The 18,978-nt window shown below is 33.7% G+C and overlaps 1 long non-coding RNA gene across 3 annotated transcripts in view; it reads right to left on the bottom strand.

The window, feature by feature from the left end:
- The window catches only part of LOC148944516 (uncharacterized), a 368,975-nt gene that overhangs the window by 28,021 nt on the left and 321,976 nt on the right, over nt 1-18,978 (bottom strand). The gene's annotated exons all lie outside the window — the stretch shown is intronic.

Below are 18,978 nucleotides of genomic sequence, written 5' to 3'. Positions count from 1 at the left end.
AGTCAAACTCAAAACGAGCAGAAATTAACATAAGTTGGGTGCAAAACCCCTATGCCTTCCCAAGGCCAGTGTGGGGGGTTGGGGGTTAGGTGGGAGGATCTTTCCATGGAGGGAGCTCTGAATTTCCCAGCATTATTTAAAAAGATTTCTATGCTAATTAAACAAAAGTTTTGGATATTTTTGTCAGTTTGTAGTTGAGTTTACTTAAAAAAAAACTACCACTAATCAGCATCTATAAATAAATGAAACCCAAACCGAAAAGAAATTACAATAAATAATCGAGTCAAACTCAAAACGAGCAGAAATTAACATAAGTTGAGGGCAAAACCCCCTATGCCTTCCCTAGGCCAGTGTGGGGGGTTGGGGGTTAGGTGGGAGGATCTTTCCATGGAGGGGGCTATGGATTTCCCAGCATTATTTAAAAAGCTTCCTATGTTAATTAAACAAAAGTTTTGGATATTTTTGTCAGTTTGTAGTTTAGACACTAATATCAAGATTTGTAACGATTTCATTTGAACTTTCTCCAAGTTGATCAAATTGATCTCAAAAGGGTTCATGATAAAAAAAAATGCTAATCAGCATCTATAAATAAATGAAACCCAAACCGAAAAGAAATTACAATAAATAATCGAGTCAAACTCAAAACGAGCAGAAATTAACATAAGTTTGGGGCAAAACCCCTATGTCTTCCCAAGACAAGTGTGGGGGTTGGGGGTTAGGTGGGAGGATCTTTCCATGGAGGGGGCTATGGATTTCCCAGCATTATTTAAAAAGCTTCCTATGCTAATTAAACAAAAGTTTTGGATACTTTCGTCAGTTTGTAGTTTACACACTAATACAAATATTTTAAACGATTCTATTTGAAATTTCTCCAAGTTGATAAAATTGATCTAAAAAGTATTCGTGATAAAAAAAAATACTACTCAGCATTTATAAATCAATAAAACAAGAACTGAAAATAAATTAGAATAAATTATGTATTCACACTCAAAACGAGCAAAAATTAACATAAGTTGGGGGGCGAAACACCTGTGCCTTCCCACGGCTAGTATGGGGGGTGGGGGATTAGGTGGGAGCATATTTCCATGGAGGGGGCTATGGATTTCCCAGCATTATTTAAAAAGCTTCCTATGCTAATTAAACAAAAGTTTTGGATATTTTTGTTAGTTTGTAGTTTACACACTAATATCAATATTTGTAACGATTCTATTTGAACTTTCTCCAAATTATGTGGAATTACCAAATTCCACATTATTGCACAGAAATACCAAAATCATAGGTTAGGTTAGCCTATGTACGCGCGCGTACATAGGCTAACCTAACCTATGATTTTGGTATTTCTGTGCAATAATGTGGAATTTGGTAAGATGTGTGTATGTTTTTGTGTGTGTCTGTGTGTGTTTGTGTGTTCCGACTCTCGTATAAGAAAACCTTAAAATTTAGTAAATTGTCAAACGATGTCAAAATGTAACCTCTTAGTTTAACTGAGGTATTGGACCTTTCATCTATGCCGAGCAAAAAAAATAACTAGTTGAAGATGTGTTTAAATTCTTCATCAAAATAAAATCAAAAACATGAAAATTAAAAATGTAAATGCGTATTTCAATGAAAAAATAGCCTTCTTAATAACTTAATGTCGATAAACAGTGGGAATCGGTTTTCTTCAGTATTGTTTGTGAATGATTAAAGATGGTGACTGACAAAAACATTTTGAAACTAAAGAAAACCTTAAAATTTAGTAAATTGTCAAAAAATATCAAAATGTAACCTCATAGTTTAACTGAGGTATTGGATCTTTCATCTATGCCGAACAAAAAAAATAACTAGTTGAAGTTGTGCTTAAATTCTTCATCAATATAAAATCAAAAACATGAAAATTAAAAATGAAATAATAGCTTTCTTAACAATTTAATGTTGATAAACAGTGGAAATTGGTTTTCTTCAGTATTGTTTGTGAATGATTAAAGATGGTGACTGACAAAAACATTTTGAAACTAAAGAAAACCTTAAAATTTAGTAAATTGTCAAACAATATCAAAATGTAACCTCTTAGTTTAAGTGAGGTATTGGACATTTCATCTATGCCGAACAAAAAAAATCTCTCAAACCCCTTAAAGCTCTTTTAAAAGATTCAAAAACTACTTATTTAACTCAAAAATTCGTTTTTAATGGGCACCAAGTAGTTGATCAAATTGATTTCAAAAGGGTTCATGATAAAAAAAAATAGTTTGGGACAAGAAAAAAAAACTAAAATAATTTCGTGAAATCATTTTCAACACTCAGAGCAGGGGGACGTTGGGATTGATTCATAGAGAAACATCGAGTTTACTTAAAAAAAAACTACCACTGATATCATATGACCTAAATTATTTCATCAGATACGCCAGCACTCATAAACGATCTTTTTGAAATTCTTCTAACAACATAGATTCTCAAGGTAAAAGTTTGAATCAAACACTTTTAGGTTATCGAGTGTCCTTACTGAAAAACTACTGCATTAAAAAAAAATTAAATTGATCATACGACCTAAATTATTTAATAAGATACGCCAGCACTCACAAACGATCATTTTGAAACTCTGCTAACAATATCGATGCTCAAGGTAAAAGTTAGAATCAAACCCTTTTAGGTTATCGAGTGTCTTTACTGAAAAACTACTACATTAAAAAAAAATTAAATTGATCATACGACCTAAATTATTTCATCAGATACACCAGCACTCATAAACGATCCTTTTGAAATTCTGCTAACAATATCGATGCTCAAGGTAAAAGTTTGAATCAAATACTTTTAGGGTATCGAGTGTCCTTACTGAAAAACTACTGTATTAAAAAAAAATAAATTAAATTTATCATACTACCTAAATTATTTCATTAGATACGCTAGCATTTCTTGTTAAAACTTTATTTTCAACTAATTCATCCGGGTTTTCGAAAGCAATTCATGCCAGAGTACAGCACTATGACAAGTCTAAGACATCCACTCTATCATCGCCCCCACTCCCCCCAAAAAAATACCTTGGCTTTGTATACTGATTCCAAATACATTACTTTCTTAAGGTTTAATAGTTTGAGTCAGACATTTTAAGGGTATCGAGTGTCCTTACTAAATTGATCATGAGACTTAAAATATTTCATCGGATACGCCAGCCCTTTAAAGTGAATTTTGACTTGCATATGCTAGGGGTATTAAGCATTTGAATTGCAGAATGATGACAAGAAGAGGCTTAATTTCCAAGGTATAATGTATACTGATAAGAAGAGACTTAATTTCCAAGATATAATGTATAAAATGCCTTAAAAATGGGATGATGTATGTTCAGTTCCTTCTTACAATTTGGAGCATGAAGTGGAACGCAAATAGACGATTTTATTTCGCTAAACTTGGTGAGCAGCTTTTTAAATAATGCTGGTAAATCCAGAGCCCCCTCCATGGAAAGATCCTCCCACTTAACCCCTAACCCCCAACACTGGCATTGGGAAGGCATAGGGGTTTTGCATCCAACTTATGTTAATTTCTGCTCGTTTTGAGTTTGACTCGATTATTTATTCTAATTTCTTTTCGGTTTGGGTTTCATTTATTTATAGATGCTGATTAGTATTTTTTTTATCATGAACCCTTTTGAGATCAATTTGATCAACTTGGAGAAAGTTCAAATAGAATCGTTACAAATATTGATATTAGTGTGTAAACTACAAACTGACAAAAATATCCAAAACTTTTGTTTAATTAAAATAGGAAGCTTTTTAAATAATGCTGGGAAATCCATAGCCCCCTCCATGGAAAGATCCTCCCACCTAACCCCATCCCCCTACACTGGCCTTGGGAAGGCATAGGGGTTTTGCCCTCAACTTATGTTAATTTCTGCTCGTTTTGAGTTTGACTCGATTATTTATTGCAATTTGTTTTCGGTTTTGGTTTCATTTATTTATAGATGCTGATTAGTGGTAGTTGTTTTTAAAGTAAACTCAACTACAAACTGACAAAAATATCCAAAACTTTTGTTTAATTAGCATAGGAAGCTTTTTAAATAATGCTGGGAAATCCAGAGCCCTCTCCATGGAAAGATCCTCCCACCTAACCCCCATCTTCCCACACTGGCCTTGGGAAGGCATAGGGGTTTCGCCAGTAATAATTATTGTTTATTACATCATAGACAAATTCCATATATTTTAAGCTTTTTAATTTTAATTTTTTTAGATTGGGAGCCTAGATTGGGCGATTATCACTACACTACACATGATGGTTATTACGAAATATGGAGATCGCGTAGCCTTAATTTCTACCGTATATTAAGAATAAAATTGAGCGCGAGCGAGATGGAGACATTAGCACCTGGTCATGGGGGGGGGGGGGGAGAATGAGGAAAAATAATAGTCTTTTTGTAAACTATTATACACTGAATAAAACTGATTTACTTGTTTGAATGAAGTCCTATTCCTACAAGTTAAGTTAGAATGAAATAATGAGGTATACTGATAATGGTTTTACTCGGATCTGTAATAACATTTAAAATGAAAATGCGCAATAGGGGTTTAGCTCATAGCACTCTGCTTGATGGTCCCACACGTTTCTCTGATTATAATGTATATCCTCAGTCAGAAAAGCGTAGTTTTGGTTCAAAAAATGAATCATTTCCGTAGCAATAGCTCTCAATAGAACTGTTTAAGTATGAACTCCAATTTTTTCGAATGAGACTATAGAAAATACTATCAAAACACATTTCTCTGATTATAATGTATATCTTCAGTCAGAAAAGCGTAGTTTTTGTTCAAAAATGAACCTTTTCCGTAAAAAATAGCTCTTAATAGAACTTTTTTAAGTGTGAACTCCTATTTTTCAGACGAAATTATAGAAAATACTGTCAAAACACACTTCTCTGTTTCAATTGTGTACATTTTCACTTTTTCTGATTCAAATGTGTATCTTCAGTCAGAAAAGCGTAGTTTCGATTCAAAAATTAACCATTTCCTTAGCAATATCTCTTAATAGAACTGTTTAAGTATGAACTCCAATTTGTTACAGCGAGACTATAGAAAATACTATCAATATACAATTTTTTGATTTTAATGTATATTTTCAGACAGAAAAGCATAGTTTTGGCTCAAAAATGAACCATTTCCATAAAAATAGCTCTTAATAGAACTTTTTAAGCGTGAACTCCTATTTTTCAGACGAAATTATATAAAATATCATCAAAACATACTTCGCTGTTTCAATTGTGTACATTTTCACATTTTCTGATTCAAATGTGTATCTTCAGTCAGAAAAGCATAGTTTCAATTCAAAAATGAGTCATTTCCATAGCAATAGCTCTTAATAGAACTGTTTAAGTATGACCTCCAATTTTTTTTCCAACGAGACTATGCAACTCAACTGCATTTAACTAATCCCCATGTAACTGAATCCGCATGTAACTGAACCCCCATGCAACTGAACCCTCGTGCAACTCAACTCCCGCGCAACTCAAGCCTCATTTAACTAAACCCCCGTGCAACTGAACCCCCCATGTAACAGAACTCCTGTATAACTGAAACCCCATACAACTGAACCCTTGTGCTACTAAACCCTCGTGCTACTGAACCCTCGTGCAACTCGACTCCATTTAACTAAAACAATATGTCATCGCTCCATCCCCCCAAAAGAATACTTTTCAGACATTTCTTGTTAAAACTTTATTTTCAACTAATTCATTTGGGTTTTTCTCAAGCAAAAACCCCATTCAACTGAACCCTCGTGCTACTGAACCCTCGTGCTACTGAACCCTCGTGCAACTCGACTCCATTTAACTAAAACAATCTGTAATCGCTCCATCCCCCCAAAAAAATACTTTTCAGACATTTCTTGTTAAAACTTTATTTTCAACTAATTCATTTGGGTTTTTCTCAAGCAATTCGTACCACAGTACAGCACTATCACTAGTCTGAGACATCCAATCTTTCATCGCCCCCCCCCCCAAAAAAAAAATACTTTTCAGACATTTCTTGTTAAAACTTTATTTTCAACTAATTCATCCGGGTTTTTCTCATGCAATTCGTACCATAGTACAGCACTATCACTAGTCTGAGACATCCACTCTGTCATCATCCCCAGCCCCCCCCAAAAAACTACGACCCCATTTATTTTTGATTCTGCTTATTTTTGGTTTTCCTTCCAAAATTTACCCCCCCCCTCTCCTGGCCCACCGAAAGGGTGGAAAGAAGGACCTCTGAGTTTTGTCCATGAGACAGATCCTGTTGATTTATGATTATAAGTACGTTTGGTTTTCCGTCTGAAATTGATTCCCCTCTCCCTCCCCTGCCCTCAGCAATGTGGGAACGAAGGGTCTTTGAGTCTTCCCCTTGAGGCAGATCTCTTTTATTTTCGATTCTGAGTATTTTTGGTTTTCCCTCCATAATTGACCCCTCCCCTCCCCTGCCCTCAGAACTGAGGGCACGAAGGGAACGTTAGATCCTATTTTAAAATTGACAATACTTATCAAGCATCAGTTGTGTATTATACGGACCACATCGGGAAGTTAAAGCTAGTTCAAATCACAGTGTCTTTCCACCATCGTTTATTGTTGTAATAGACCGGTGATGCTTTATATTTATAAAAAATTAACCTATTTAAAAAATCCTTCGGGGTTACAATAACTGTTAATCAGTTTAATATTTTTTTTTCTCCACCTTCAAACAATCCAATCACTAATTAGAATCATTCACACTCCTATTATTCAAAACATTAATTAATATCGTTCATAGTGTCCAATTTGCAAATCCCTTTTTGCAAAAATGTCAAATACTCACTCTCTTTGAAAAACTAAACCAGACTATATCCACCAAACCAGACTATACCCACCAAACCAGTCCTTGCTATAGCTTCCATAGAATTCCATATGCCATGTGAGGGAGCTCTGAATCTCTTTGAAAAGGTGTAGAGCTTCTATAGAATAATGTAGAAATTGCTATAGCTTCAAGCAAATCCAGAAGGCGCATACTACTTATCTATTTATTCTGGATAAAAACTTGAACTGAATTGCCCACAATCGGTGATATGGTATTAAATATTTTTCTTCCATACAAAACCACATATTTATGTTAAGTTACTTTCTCAGCTTTAATACATATTAATCCTGTACCATTTTATTTGATGGAAGCCCCGCAAGAAGTGAAGTTTGGTTAATGCTAATGAAATAAAACAAAATAGGATGAAAATAAAATAATTTAGAAAGAAATTTTGGCTATACATTTTTACATTAAGAGGATGGGGGGTAAAGCGCTAGCATATACTAAATACATAACCTAACCGGACCTAGGTACCTTTTCCCCCCTAAACCCCAAAAAACTAAAGTTTAAATATTGTAAATGCAGTGAGAAACCACTGTTTGTAATTAAATTAGTAGGGAGCTATCTGAGTTGCCAGTCGACACCACTGCTGCCATTTATAATTGAGTCTAATGCTGACAGGCCATAATTTATTCAAGGATTATTGATCGAGTCTAATGGAGTCAATGCCCCCTTTTTCAAGGTACACGCAGAAATTACTTTTAGGGGATTATTTGGGCGAAACCGTTTTAGACATTTTAGAAGATGATTTGGGCAAAACAGTTTGAGACATTTTTGAGACATTTTAGATTTGGGGTGAAACTCTTTGGTCTTTATAATGCACAAATTCCATTTGAACAATGTTGTAAGGTCCCCTACCCCAATTTCAAAGGGCCCCATCCCCCGGGCCCCCAAAGGGCCCCATCCCCCCAGGCCGCATCCCCCCGGGCCCCCCGAGTGTTCAAAGGGCCCCCGTTACCCTAAATGTCCACCGGGGCCCCAAAGGCACCCCGGGCCCCAGAGTCCCCAAAAGGCCCCCAGCCCCCTAAATGCCCTCCGAGCCCCCAAAGGCCCCCAAAAGCCCCCCAGGCCCCGTCAATGTTACATTCTCTTGATGTTTCAAAGTCCATTTTGGATAATTTTCGTTGAAATGCAAGAGTTGGATTATTTCAGTAGTGTTTTGTTGTTGTTTAGCATTTCACTGTTACATTCTCTTGATGTTTCAAAGTTCATTTTGGGTTTTTTGGTTGAAATGTAAGAGTTGGAATATTTCAGTAGTGTTTTGTTGTGGTTTACCTTGTCACAGTTACATTCTCTTGATTTTTCAAAGTTCATTTTAGATCTTTTTCGTTGAAATGCAAGAGTTGGAATATTTCAGTAGTGTTTTCTCGTGGTTTACCATGTCACTGTTACATTCTCATGATGTTTGAAAGTTCATTTTGTTTTTTTTTGTTGAAATGTAAGAGTTGGAATATTTCAGTAGTGTTTTGTCGTGGTTTACCTTGTCACTAGTACATTCTCTTGATGTTTCAAAGTTCATTTTCGATCTTTTTCGTTGAAAAGCAAGAGTTGGAATATTTCAGTAGTGTTTTCTCTTGGTTTACCATGTCACTAGTACATTCTCTTTATGTTTCAAAGTTCATTTTGAATCTTTTTCGTTGAAATGCAAGAGTTGGAATATTTCAGTAATGTTTTGTCATGGTTTACCATGTCACTTTTGCATTCTCTTGATGTTTCAAAGTTCATTTTGGATCTTTTTCGTTGAAATGTAAGAGTTGGATTATTTCATTGGGTTTTCTCGTGGTTTACCAAGTCACTGTTACATTCTCTTCTCGTTTCAAAGTTCATTTTGAATTTCTTTCGTTGAAATACAAGTTGGGACACTTAAGTAGTGTTTGATATGGTTTGTATTGACATTCTTACATTCTCTCGCTATTTCAAAACTAATTTCGGATTTTTTTTTCCTTGAAATGTAAGAGTTGGAATATTTCAGTAGTATTTGTTGTGGATTACCTAGTCACTGTTACATTCTCTTGATATCTCAAAGTTCATTTTTGATTTTTTGTCGTTGAAATGCAGGAGTTAGATTATTTCACTAGTGTTTTGTCGTGGTTTACCATTTCACTGTTACATTCTCTTGATTTCTCAAAGTTCATATTGGATTTTTTTCGTTGAAATGCAGGAGTTGGATTATTTCAGTAATGTTTTGTTGTGGTTTACCTTGTCACAGTTACATTCTCTTGATGTTTCAAAGTTCATTTTGGATTTTTTTCGTTGAAATGCAAGAGTTGGATTATTTCAGTACTGTTTTCTTGTGGTTTACCATGTCACTGTTACATTCTCTTGATGTTTCAAAGTTTATCTCGATTTTTTTTTTCGTTGAAATGCAAGAGTTGGATTTTTTCAGTAGTGTTTTATCGTGGTTTACCATGTCACCGTTACATTCTCTTGATGTTTCAAAGTTCATTTAGATCTTTTTTTATGTTGAAATGTAAGAGTTGGAATATTTCAGTAGTGTTTTGTTGTGGTTTACCTTTTCACAGTTACATTCTCTTGATGTTTCAAAGTTCATTTTGGATTTCTTTTGTTGAAATGCTAGAGTTGGAATATTTCAGTAGTTTTTTGGTGTGGTTTACCTTGTCACAGTTACATTCTCTTGATTTTCAAAGTTCATTTTGGATTTCTTTCGTTGAAATGTAAGAGTTGGAATATTTCAGTAGTGTTTGTTGTGGTTTACCTTGTCACTGATACATTCTCTTAATTTTTAAAAGTTCATTTTGAATTTCTTTCGTTGAAATGCAAGAGTTGGAATATTTCAGTAGTGTTTTGTTGTGGTTTACCTTCTCACAGTTACACTCTCTTGATTTTTCAAAGTTCATTTTGGATTTGTTTTGTTGAAATGCAAGAGTTGGATTATTTCAGTAATGTTTTCTCGTGGTTTACCATGTCACAGTTACATTCTCTTGATGTTTCAAAGTTCATTTGGATTTTTTTTCGTTACATTACTTGGATTGTAACTGTCACAGCTACATTCTCTTTATTTTTCAAAGTTCATTTTGGATTTCTTTCGTTACAAATGCAAGAGTTGGATTATTTCAGTAGTGTTTTGTTATGGTTTACCTTGTCAAAGTTACATTCTCTTGATTTTTCAAAGTTCATTTTGGATTTATTTCGTTAAAATGCAAGAGTTTGATTATATCAGTAGTGTTTTGTTATGGTCTACCTTGTCACAGTTACATTCTGTTGATTTTTGAAAGTTCATTTTGGATTTCTTTCGTTGAAATGCAAAAGTTGGATTATTTCTGTAGTGTTTTCTCGTGGTTTACCATGTCACTGTTACATTCTTTTGATGTTTCAAAGTTCATTTGGATTTTTTTTTCGTTGAAATGCAAGAGTTTAAATATTTCAGTAGTGTTTTCTTGTGGTTTACCTTGTCACAGTTACATTCTCTTGATGTTTCAAAGTTCATTTTGGATTTCTTTTGTTGAAATGCTAGAATTGGAATATTTCAGTAGTTTTTTGTTGTGATTTACCCTGTCACAGTTACATTCTCTTGATTTTCAAAGTTCATTTTGGATTTCTTTTGTTGAAATGTAAGATTTGGAATATTTCAGTAGTGTTTGTTGTGGTTTACCTTCTCGCAGTTACATTCTCTTGATTTTTCAAAGTTCATTTTGGATTTCTTTTGTTGAAATGCAAGAGTTGGATTATTTCAGTAATGTTTTCTCATGGTTTACCATGTCACAGTTACATTCTCTTGATGTTTCAAAGTTCATTTGGATTTTTTTTCGTTACATTACTTGCATTGTAACTCACAGTTAAATTCTCTTTATTTATCAAAGTTCATTTTGGATTTCTTTCGTTACAAATGCAAGAGTTGGATTATTTCAGTAGTGTTTTGTTATGGTTTACCTTGTCAAAGTTACATTCTCTTGATTTTTCAAAGTTCATTTTGGATTTCTTTCGTTGAAATGCAAGAGTTTGATTATTTCAGTAGTGTTTTGTTATGGTCTACCTTGTCACAGTTACATTCTGTTGATTTTTCAAAGTTCATTTTGGATTTCTTTCATTGAAATGCAAGAGTTGGATTGTTTCTGTAGTGTTTTCTCGTGGTTTACCATGTCACTGTTACATTCTCTTGATGTTTCAAAGTTCATTTGGATTTTTTTTTTCGTTGAAATGCAAGAGTTTAAATATTTCAGTAGTATTATGTTGTGGTTTACCTTGTCACAGTTACATTCTCTTTATTTTCAAAGATCATTTTGTATTTCTTTCGTTGAAATGCAAGAGTTGGATTATTTCAGTAGTGTTTTGTCGTTGTTTACCTTGTCACACTTACATTCTCTTAATTTTTCAAAGTTAATTTTGGATTTCTTTCGTTGAAATGCAAGAATTGGATCATTTCAGTAGTGTTTTGTTATGGTTTACCTTGTCACAGTTACATTCTCTTGATTTTTCAAAGTTCCTTTTAGATTTCTTTCGTGGAAATGCAAGAGTTGGATTATTTCAGTAGTGTTTTCTCGTGGTTTACCATATCACTGTTACATTCTCTTGATGTTTCAAAGTTCATTTGGATTTTTTTCGTTGAAATGCAAGAGTTGGAATATTCCAGTAGCGTTTTGTTGTGGTTTACCTTGTCACAGTTACATTCTCTTGATGTTTCAAAGTTCATTTTGGATTTCTTTAGTTACAAATGCAAGAGTTGGATTATTTCAATAGTGTTTTGGTATGGTTTACCTTGTCACAGTTGCATTCTCTTGATTTTTCAAAGTTCATTTTGGATTTCTTTCGTTGAAATGCAAGAGTTGGATTATTTCAGTAGTGTTTTGTTGTGGTTTACCTTGTCACTTTTACATTCTCTTGATGTTTCGAAGTTCATTTGGATTTTTTTTCGTTGAAATGCAAGAGTTGGAATGTTCCAGTAGTGTTTTGTTGTGGTTTACCATGTCACTATTACATTCTCTTGATGTTTCAAAGTTCATTTGGATTTTTTTTTAATGAAATTCAATAGTTTAAATATTTCAGTAGTGTTTTGTTGTGGTTTACCTTGTCACAGTTACATTCTCTTGATGTTTCAAAGTTCATTTTGGATTTCTTTCGTTTAAATGCAAGAGTTGGATTATTTCAATAGTGTTTTGGTATGGTTTACCTTGTCACACTTACATTCTCTTGATTTTTCAAAGTTCATTTTGGATTTCTTTCGTTGAAATTCAAGAGTTGGAATATTTCAGTAGTGTTTTGTTGTGGTATACCTTGTCACAGTTAGATTCTTTTGATTTTTCAAAGTTCCCTTTGGATTTCATTCGTTGAAATGCAAGAATTGGATCATTTCAGTAGTGTTTTGTTATGGTTTACCTTGTCACAGTTACATTCTCTTGATTTTTCAAAGTTCCTTTTAGATTTCTTTCGTTGAAATGCAAGAGTTGGATTATTTCAGTAGTGTTTTGTTGTGGTTTACTTTGTCACATTTACATTCTCTTGATTTTTCAAAGTTCATTTTGGATTTCTTTCGTTGAAATGCAAGAGTTGGATTATTGCAGTAGTGTTTTGTTGTGCTTTACCTTGTCACAGTTACATTCTCTTGATTTTTCAAAGTTCATTTTGGATTTCTTTCGTTGAAATGCAAGAGTTGGATTATTTCAGTAGTGTTTTCTCGTGGTTTACCATATCACTGTTACATTCTCTTGATGTTTCAAAGTTCATTTGGATTTTTTGTTGAAATGCAAGAGTTGGAATATTCCAGTAGTGTTTTGTTGTGGTTTACCTTGTCACAGTTGCATTCTCTTGATTTTTCAAAGTTCATTTTGGATTTCTTTCGTTGAAATGCAAGAGTTGGATTATTTCAGTAGTGTTTTGTTATGGTTTACCTTGTCAGAGTTACATTCTCTTGATTTTTCAAGGTTCATTTTGGATTTCTTTCGTTGAAATGCAAGATTTGGATTATTTCAGTAGTGTCTTGTTGTGGTTTACCATGTCACTTTTACATTCTCTTGATGTTTCCAAGTTCATTTGGATTTTTTTTCGTTGAAATGCAAGACTTGGAATATTCCAGTAGTGTTTTGTTGTGGTTTACCATGTCACTGTTACATTCTCTTGATGTTTCAAAGTTCATTTGGATTTTTTTTTAGTTGAAATTCAATAGTTTAAATATTTCAGTAGTGTTTTGTTGTGGTTTACCTTGTCACAGTTACATTCTCTTGATGTTTCAAAGTTCATTTTGGATTTCTTTCGTTTAAATGCAAGAGTTGGATTATTTCAATAGTGTTTTGGTATGGTTTACCTTGTCACAGTTGCATTCTCTTGATTTTTCAAAGTTCATTTTGGATTTCTTTCGTTGAAATTCAAGAGTTGGAATATTTCAGTAGTGTTTTGTCATGGTTTACCTTGTCACAGTTACATTCTCTTGATTTTTCAAAGTTCATTTTTGATTTCTTTCGTTGAAATGCAAGAGTTGGATTATTTCAGTAGTGTTTTCTCGTGGATTACCATGTCACTTTTACATTCTCTTGATGTTTCAAACTTCATTTGGATTTTTTTTCGTTGCAATGTAAGAGTTGGAATATTCCAGTAGTGTTTTGTTGTGGTTTACCTTGTCACAGTTACATTCTCTTGATGTTTCAAATTTCATTTTGGATTTATTTCGTTACAAATGCAAGAGTTGGATTATTTCAGTAGTGTTTCGTTGTGGTTTACCTTGTCACAGTTACATTCTCTTGATTTTCAAAGTTTATTTTGGATTTCTTTCGTTGAAATGCAAGAGTTGGATTATTTCAGTAGTGTTTTGTCGTGGTTTACCTTGTCACAGTTACATTCTCTTGATTTTTCAAAGTTCATTTTGGATTTCTTTCGTTGAAATGCAAGAGTTGGATTATTTCAGTAGTGTTTTGTTGTGGTTTACATTGTCACAGTTACATTCTCTTGATTTTTCAAAGTTCATTTTGGATTTCTTTGTTGAAATGCAAGAGTTGGATTATTTCAGTAGTGTTTTCTCGTGGTTTACCATGTCACTGTTACATTCTCTTGATGTTTCAAAGTTCATTTGGATTTTTTTTTCGTTGAAATGTAAGAGTTGGAATATTCCAGTAGTGTTTTGTTGTGGTTTACCTTGTCACAGTTACATTCTCTTGATGTTTCAAAGTTCATCTTGGATTTCTTTCGTTACAAATGCAAGAGTTGGAATATTTCAGTAGTGTTTTCTCGTGGTTTACCATGTCACTGTTACATTCTCTTGATGTTTCAAAGTTCATTTTGTACCATGAGCAAAATGCGATATATTTAAAATACCAAAATAAAGTTCCTTCCTTCTAAAGATAATTCCGACTTCCTATAATTAAGCTAAATCTATTTTCAAAAATGAAAAGTCCTTAATCAGCAAAGAGAAAAAGTGCAGTCACTTTCGCAGGAAGTTTAAACGATAAGAACTGTGTGACCGTCTAAATCATCAAAATATTTAAGACGTATTATTGGACGAGGGTTTGCATCCTTGGGCCACGGGTGCCAATTGCGAGCCAGTCTTTACAGCGCAGGACGAAAGAACTGCGTTTGGTAGTGGGGTAATAGTGCTTTTTTAAGGGATTCGTAATTTAGAATCAGGACCACTTAGATAGAATTATTTCGGCGTGCAATCCTTGCAATCCTCTGACTGTTGTATCTCAGTCACCACTGTTGTCGTTTGAAGTGACCTACTGCTGTTCACCTAAATATGTAAGTCTCAATAAATCCATTGCTTTTCACCTGTGTTTATTTCATTTTATATGTCCGTATCTAGTCTAATGATAGCTAATTAGTTCGCATGTCTCCAAAGGCACGTTCCCAGAGGAATCTGATCTCCAGATAGCTCGAAGAGAAGAGGTCACATTTATATGGCTACACATTTAATTTTCTCTCATTAATTGAGGGTGGCGTAAGCCTTGTTGGCATGATCTTTAGCGCTATCAATGGCGCTATCGGAGAACTTATAAGGTGTAAGTTCACAGTTTTAAAGTACGATATTAGATTTGACGAGGTCAATATTTGTTACCGCAACCAAGCCCAGTCCTTTCTTTTACAGCCACATTTTTATTGCCACATAATGATTCTCACCAATTATATTGAAACCAATTGTTTCAATATACAAAAAAATTGTATATTGAAACAAAAATGGCTTTGTCAAAAGAGGAAGGTAAATGGACTTCGCTTTTAGCGGCGCTCGAATTAGCAAAACTTCGAGCAGCTTTGCTTGAACTTTGGCTATTAGAAATAAATTTGTATGCCCTCAAAGAGTTGGGTACAATAGAAAAAATGGAATAAAGGCTCAATGAAGAATTGTAAAATGAAAAAAAAATAGTATTCAGTTTTTAACAAGTAAAAGCAAGTGTATAATTAATAGTTTTTTTTAGAGTTAGTAATAAATGCAATATAGTAGTGCCGTATATTACTAAATAATAAAGTATTTGTACCGTGAATTGAAAGAATAAAATAAAAGATAATTCGTAAAGAAAAACAGAATCTTGCTGAACCGATGAAACGTTGGTAGAAACAGAAGAATTTTAGGCACAGTTGTAGCAAATGGGGTCCTAATTCAGCCTAACTACAGGTAGAGGCTATAAACTTATTGTTCAAGGATAACACTGCTACAATTTAGCAAAGGAAGCACATAAATTGTGGCCCGAACAATTATAGGTTAGAAGCTGCCATTTCTGAGTGTTTTAAAAGTAGAGATGCTTCGAAGATATGGCATTTTACGACGTAATAAGCAATAGAATTACCTATTTTAAAGCTAACAAATACTAGGTTAGTTATGTAATTTCACAAGCAAAGGAAAGGAAAAGTAATATAAATATATAATTAAATTACTTGAGGAAAGGGATGAAAAAAAACGAGAAAAATAACCTTATATGTAAGAAAACAAAAGTGGAAGCTTAGCAAAAGTCGCCGAAGGAAGCAAAAAAAGAAGAGTTGTTACCCAGCTGTGACTGGAACTCTGCATAAGGTGAGAAATTCGGCGAAAAAAACATTTAATCACAGAAAACGGAGGCATGGAGATAGGTTTTAAAAGGGTCTCCTTTACCTACACAGATGACCTTCATCTGAATAATGGTGTTAGAAAAAATTTAAATTCTGAATTAGTTCCGCGAAATGAGTCAAAAGACAGTTCGAATTTGGATTTTAAAACATGGCTACTTTTGAGCCATATAGATGTAAAACAAGCCACGGTTCATGCTTGTTTACAAAGACTATAAGCCCACATTAGGACAAAGAGAGAAGGCAATGCATCCTTTTGGGATAGCTGATATTGATAATTCTGGTCCGCTCTTACGGTTACTCAATGACGAATCATCCTCAAGTCTAGTCTGATTATAAATCAGTAGAGTTAGGTCGAATATCAGATAGATTTTATATCAGATAAATACGATCTGATAGTAGAAATCAAATAGAGTGAATCCAATAGTCCCTTATATCCCAATTAATCGACAAATAGATTGTGCCTAGAAAGCCAACAGAAACCTTATCACGGAAACAATTACACAGGGCATTAATAGGTGACACGTAACTTTTAAATAGGTGCATTGAAACTAATTAAATTACACATATTTAGAATCAGCATTAAAAGGCAATTCTTTTGATACGTATCAAAAAAAAAATTAGGATAACAGTATAATGATGTGCTGCTAGCTTACTTATTTATGTGCTGCTTACTCAAAAAATACAATGCAAAATTAGATTGTATAGCGATTATTAACTAAGCTTTAAAGGTATATCTCAACCGGTCATAAAGGCATATAACAACCAAAATAAAGCTTGGAAGTCCCAACTTTACTTCCATAACCTATCTAATCCTAAGATATCTATTCTGTTTTACGCCTACAAACCAGTTTTTTTGGCCAATGCCACAAAATGGTTATATATATATATATATATATATATATATATATATATATATATATATATATATATATATATATATATATATATATATATATATATATATATATATATATATATATATATATATATATATATATATATATATATATATATATATATATAAAATACAAGTGATGTCAAAACATTGGTGATCAGAAAAGAAAGGCCCAAAGTAGAAAGCTCGTGTTCAACTGAGAATGACAAGTGGTGTTGGACCACGTTTTGTGGGAAGCCTGGGGAGGAACTCAAAGCCCATGCAGCTTTAAATTTGTTGTGGGCGTGCTTGCCCTCGGATGTTCTATGAAAAATCGACCCATGTCCTAACCAAGATGGATATTATCCAAAACAAGAAATTATCAGTACAGAAGCGTCTAAGTATATGAAATATTTTGTCTTTGTGCAGATTATAATTATTTTACGCCTACACATAGAATAGGATACCAGTGTAATTATGTGCTGCACACTTGCTTATTCATGTGTTTCTTACTTAAGAAATATAATATAAAATTAAAACGTATAACAATTACTAGCAAGGCTTTAAAGTCATATCTCAACCAGTCATAGAATTATATCACGACAAGAATTAAGCTTGAAAGCCCTAACTTTACTTTCCTAACCTATCTAATCATAAAATATTTATTCTGTTTTACGCCTACAAATCAGTTTTCTTTGTCAAATGCCACAAAATGATTACATAACAAGAAATAACCTAAGTAAAAATTAAAGTGCCTTTGAAAAAAAATATAATAATAAGAAAACAGTAAACAAACGAATTTTTGCCAAAAATGGGAAAAATTGATGATACATTATTTTTAGAAACAAAAAATAAGATAAGGCTTAAGAATATCATCTTAATCCTCGTTATTCACGCAGTGGCCCAAGATATTGTAAAACATGGAGTAATATTCAAGCATGAAAATTCATTGCTAGCTAGCCATGACGCATGGAAGATCTTTATGAAATCGGACCCCAAACCCATCGAGACCTTGTTTCAACAAGTAACAAGACTAGAAAGAAACACGAATGAACCCAAAGAATCGACCAATTCCTGGTGGAACATACTATTGGCAGTATGTTTCGTATTCGCGACTTCCCTGACCATAAGAACAATTTTGACTTTTAATTACGGAAAAATCCTGAGACTAAGAAAGCGAAAACCAAGAGAAGGACACGGGGAAACAGCTGAAATGCAGAGGTTAAACCCGGAACCCAATGAGAACGTCTAAGCCAAGAATTAGGGAAGACATTAGAAAACGAGTGGGCATAGAGGTCTCCACTCGTCCTTGTTATGTCTTGTTCCCTCATTGTAGTATCGTTTACGTAAAGCCGTGTGGTTATGACGCTGCAACATGCGTTTCTTAAACAGCACGGACGTGCGTGAACAATGCAGGCATGAAACATGTTGTAAAATTAGACCTCAAAATTTAATCATTTAGCATAAACTCTGTTTAAATGATTATTTTAAATCTAATGTAAAATTAACTGAGTGTTGAAAGAGTGTTGAACACGATAAAAATTTAGTTTTCTGTACTAATATTAGTGTATTTATTTAACTCTGTCTCATAGCGTAAAATTCATGTACCCGATCAATACGTGACTTATTTGTACTATAAGCATTTACTTTAAAGAACGTGTGATTCTGCCTCGATATTTTTATTACAGGAAGTGGATTGACACATTGGATATCGAGCATTACAATGAGTTGCCCAGTGCAGATACAACCTAGTAGCATCTATTTTCATCATACCTCAACCAACGAAGAGTACTCTCCATACACTCCAGGCAATTTTCATCCTAGCTTCGTCTACGAAAACAACAGTTACCTTTGATCATTGTATCTTCGACCACAAACCATATTAAGTATCAGGTAACATTTTATTTGATTCTCTGTATACACTTCCTGTTCAGACTACACAATCACGTAAAAACTGAGAGACCAAAAAATCGGTGAGAGATGTTATTAAATAGATATAGCATTTGGCAATCATTATGGACCCTAGAACCATTTGACTGCATGGTGATGATGTTTGATGACCCCAACAATTATTTATACAACGCAGATTCACGCGTCAAATCCCTTTCGACCATCTCTCATAATCCATTCTATCCCCCCTGGGTGATAAGTTCATATCTCTGTTATGCCATAAATGTACGAGATAATTTCTGAAAAAAGGACCTAGAAACCAAAATTAACCCCAGTGATCAAGCCAGTGACAATATGCCGCTCCCACAAGTTAAAGACAATATGTTGAAGGAGTCACTATAG

The sequence above is a fragment of the Artemia sp. Qi Xiang Cuo genome, chromosome 14 (assembly GCF_049724085.1).
Source record: "Artemia sp. Qi Xiang Cuo chromosome 14, ASM4972408v1, whole genome shotgun sequence".
NCBI lineage: Eukaryota > Metazoa > Arthropoda > Branchiopoda > Anostraca > Artemiidae > Artemia > Artemia sp. Qi Xiang Cuo.
Note: the sequence above shows the minus strand (reverse complement) of the source record. Positions and strands in the feature narration are given on the sequence as shown.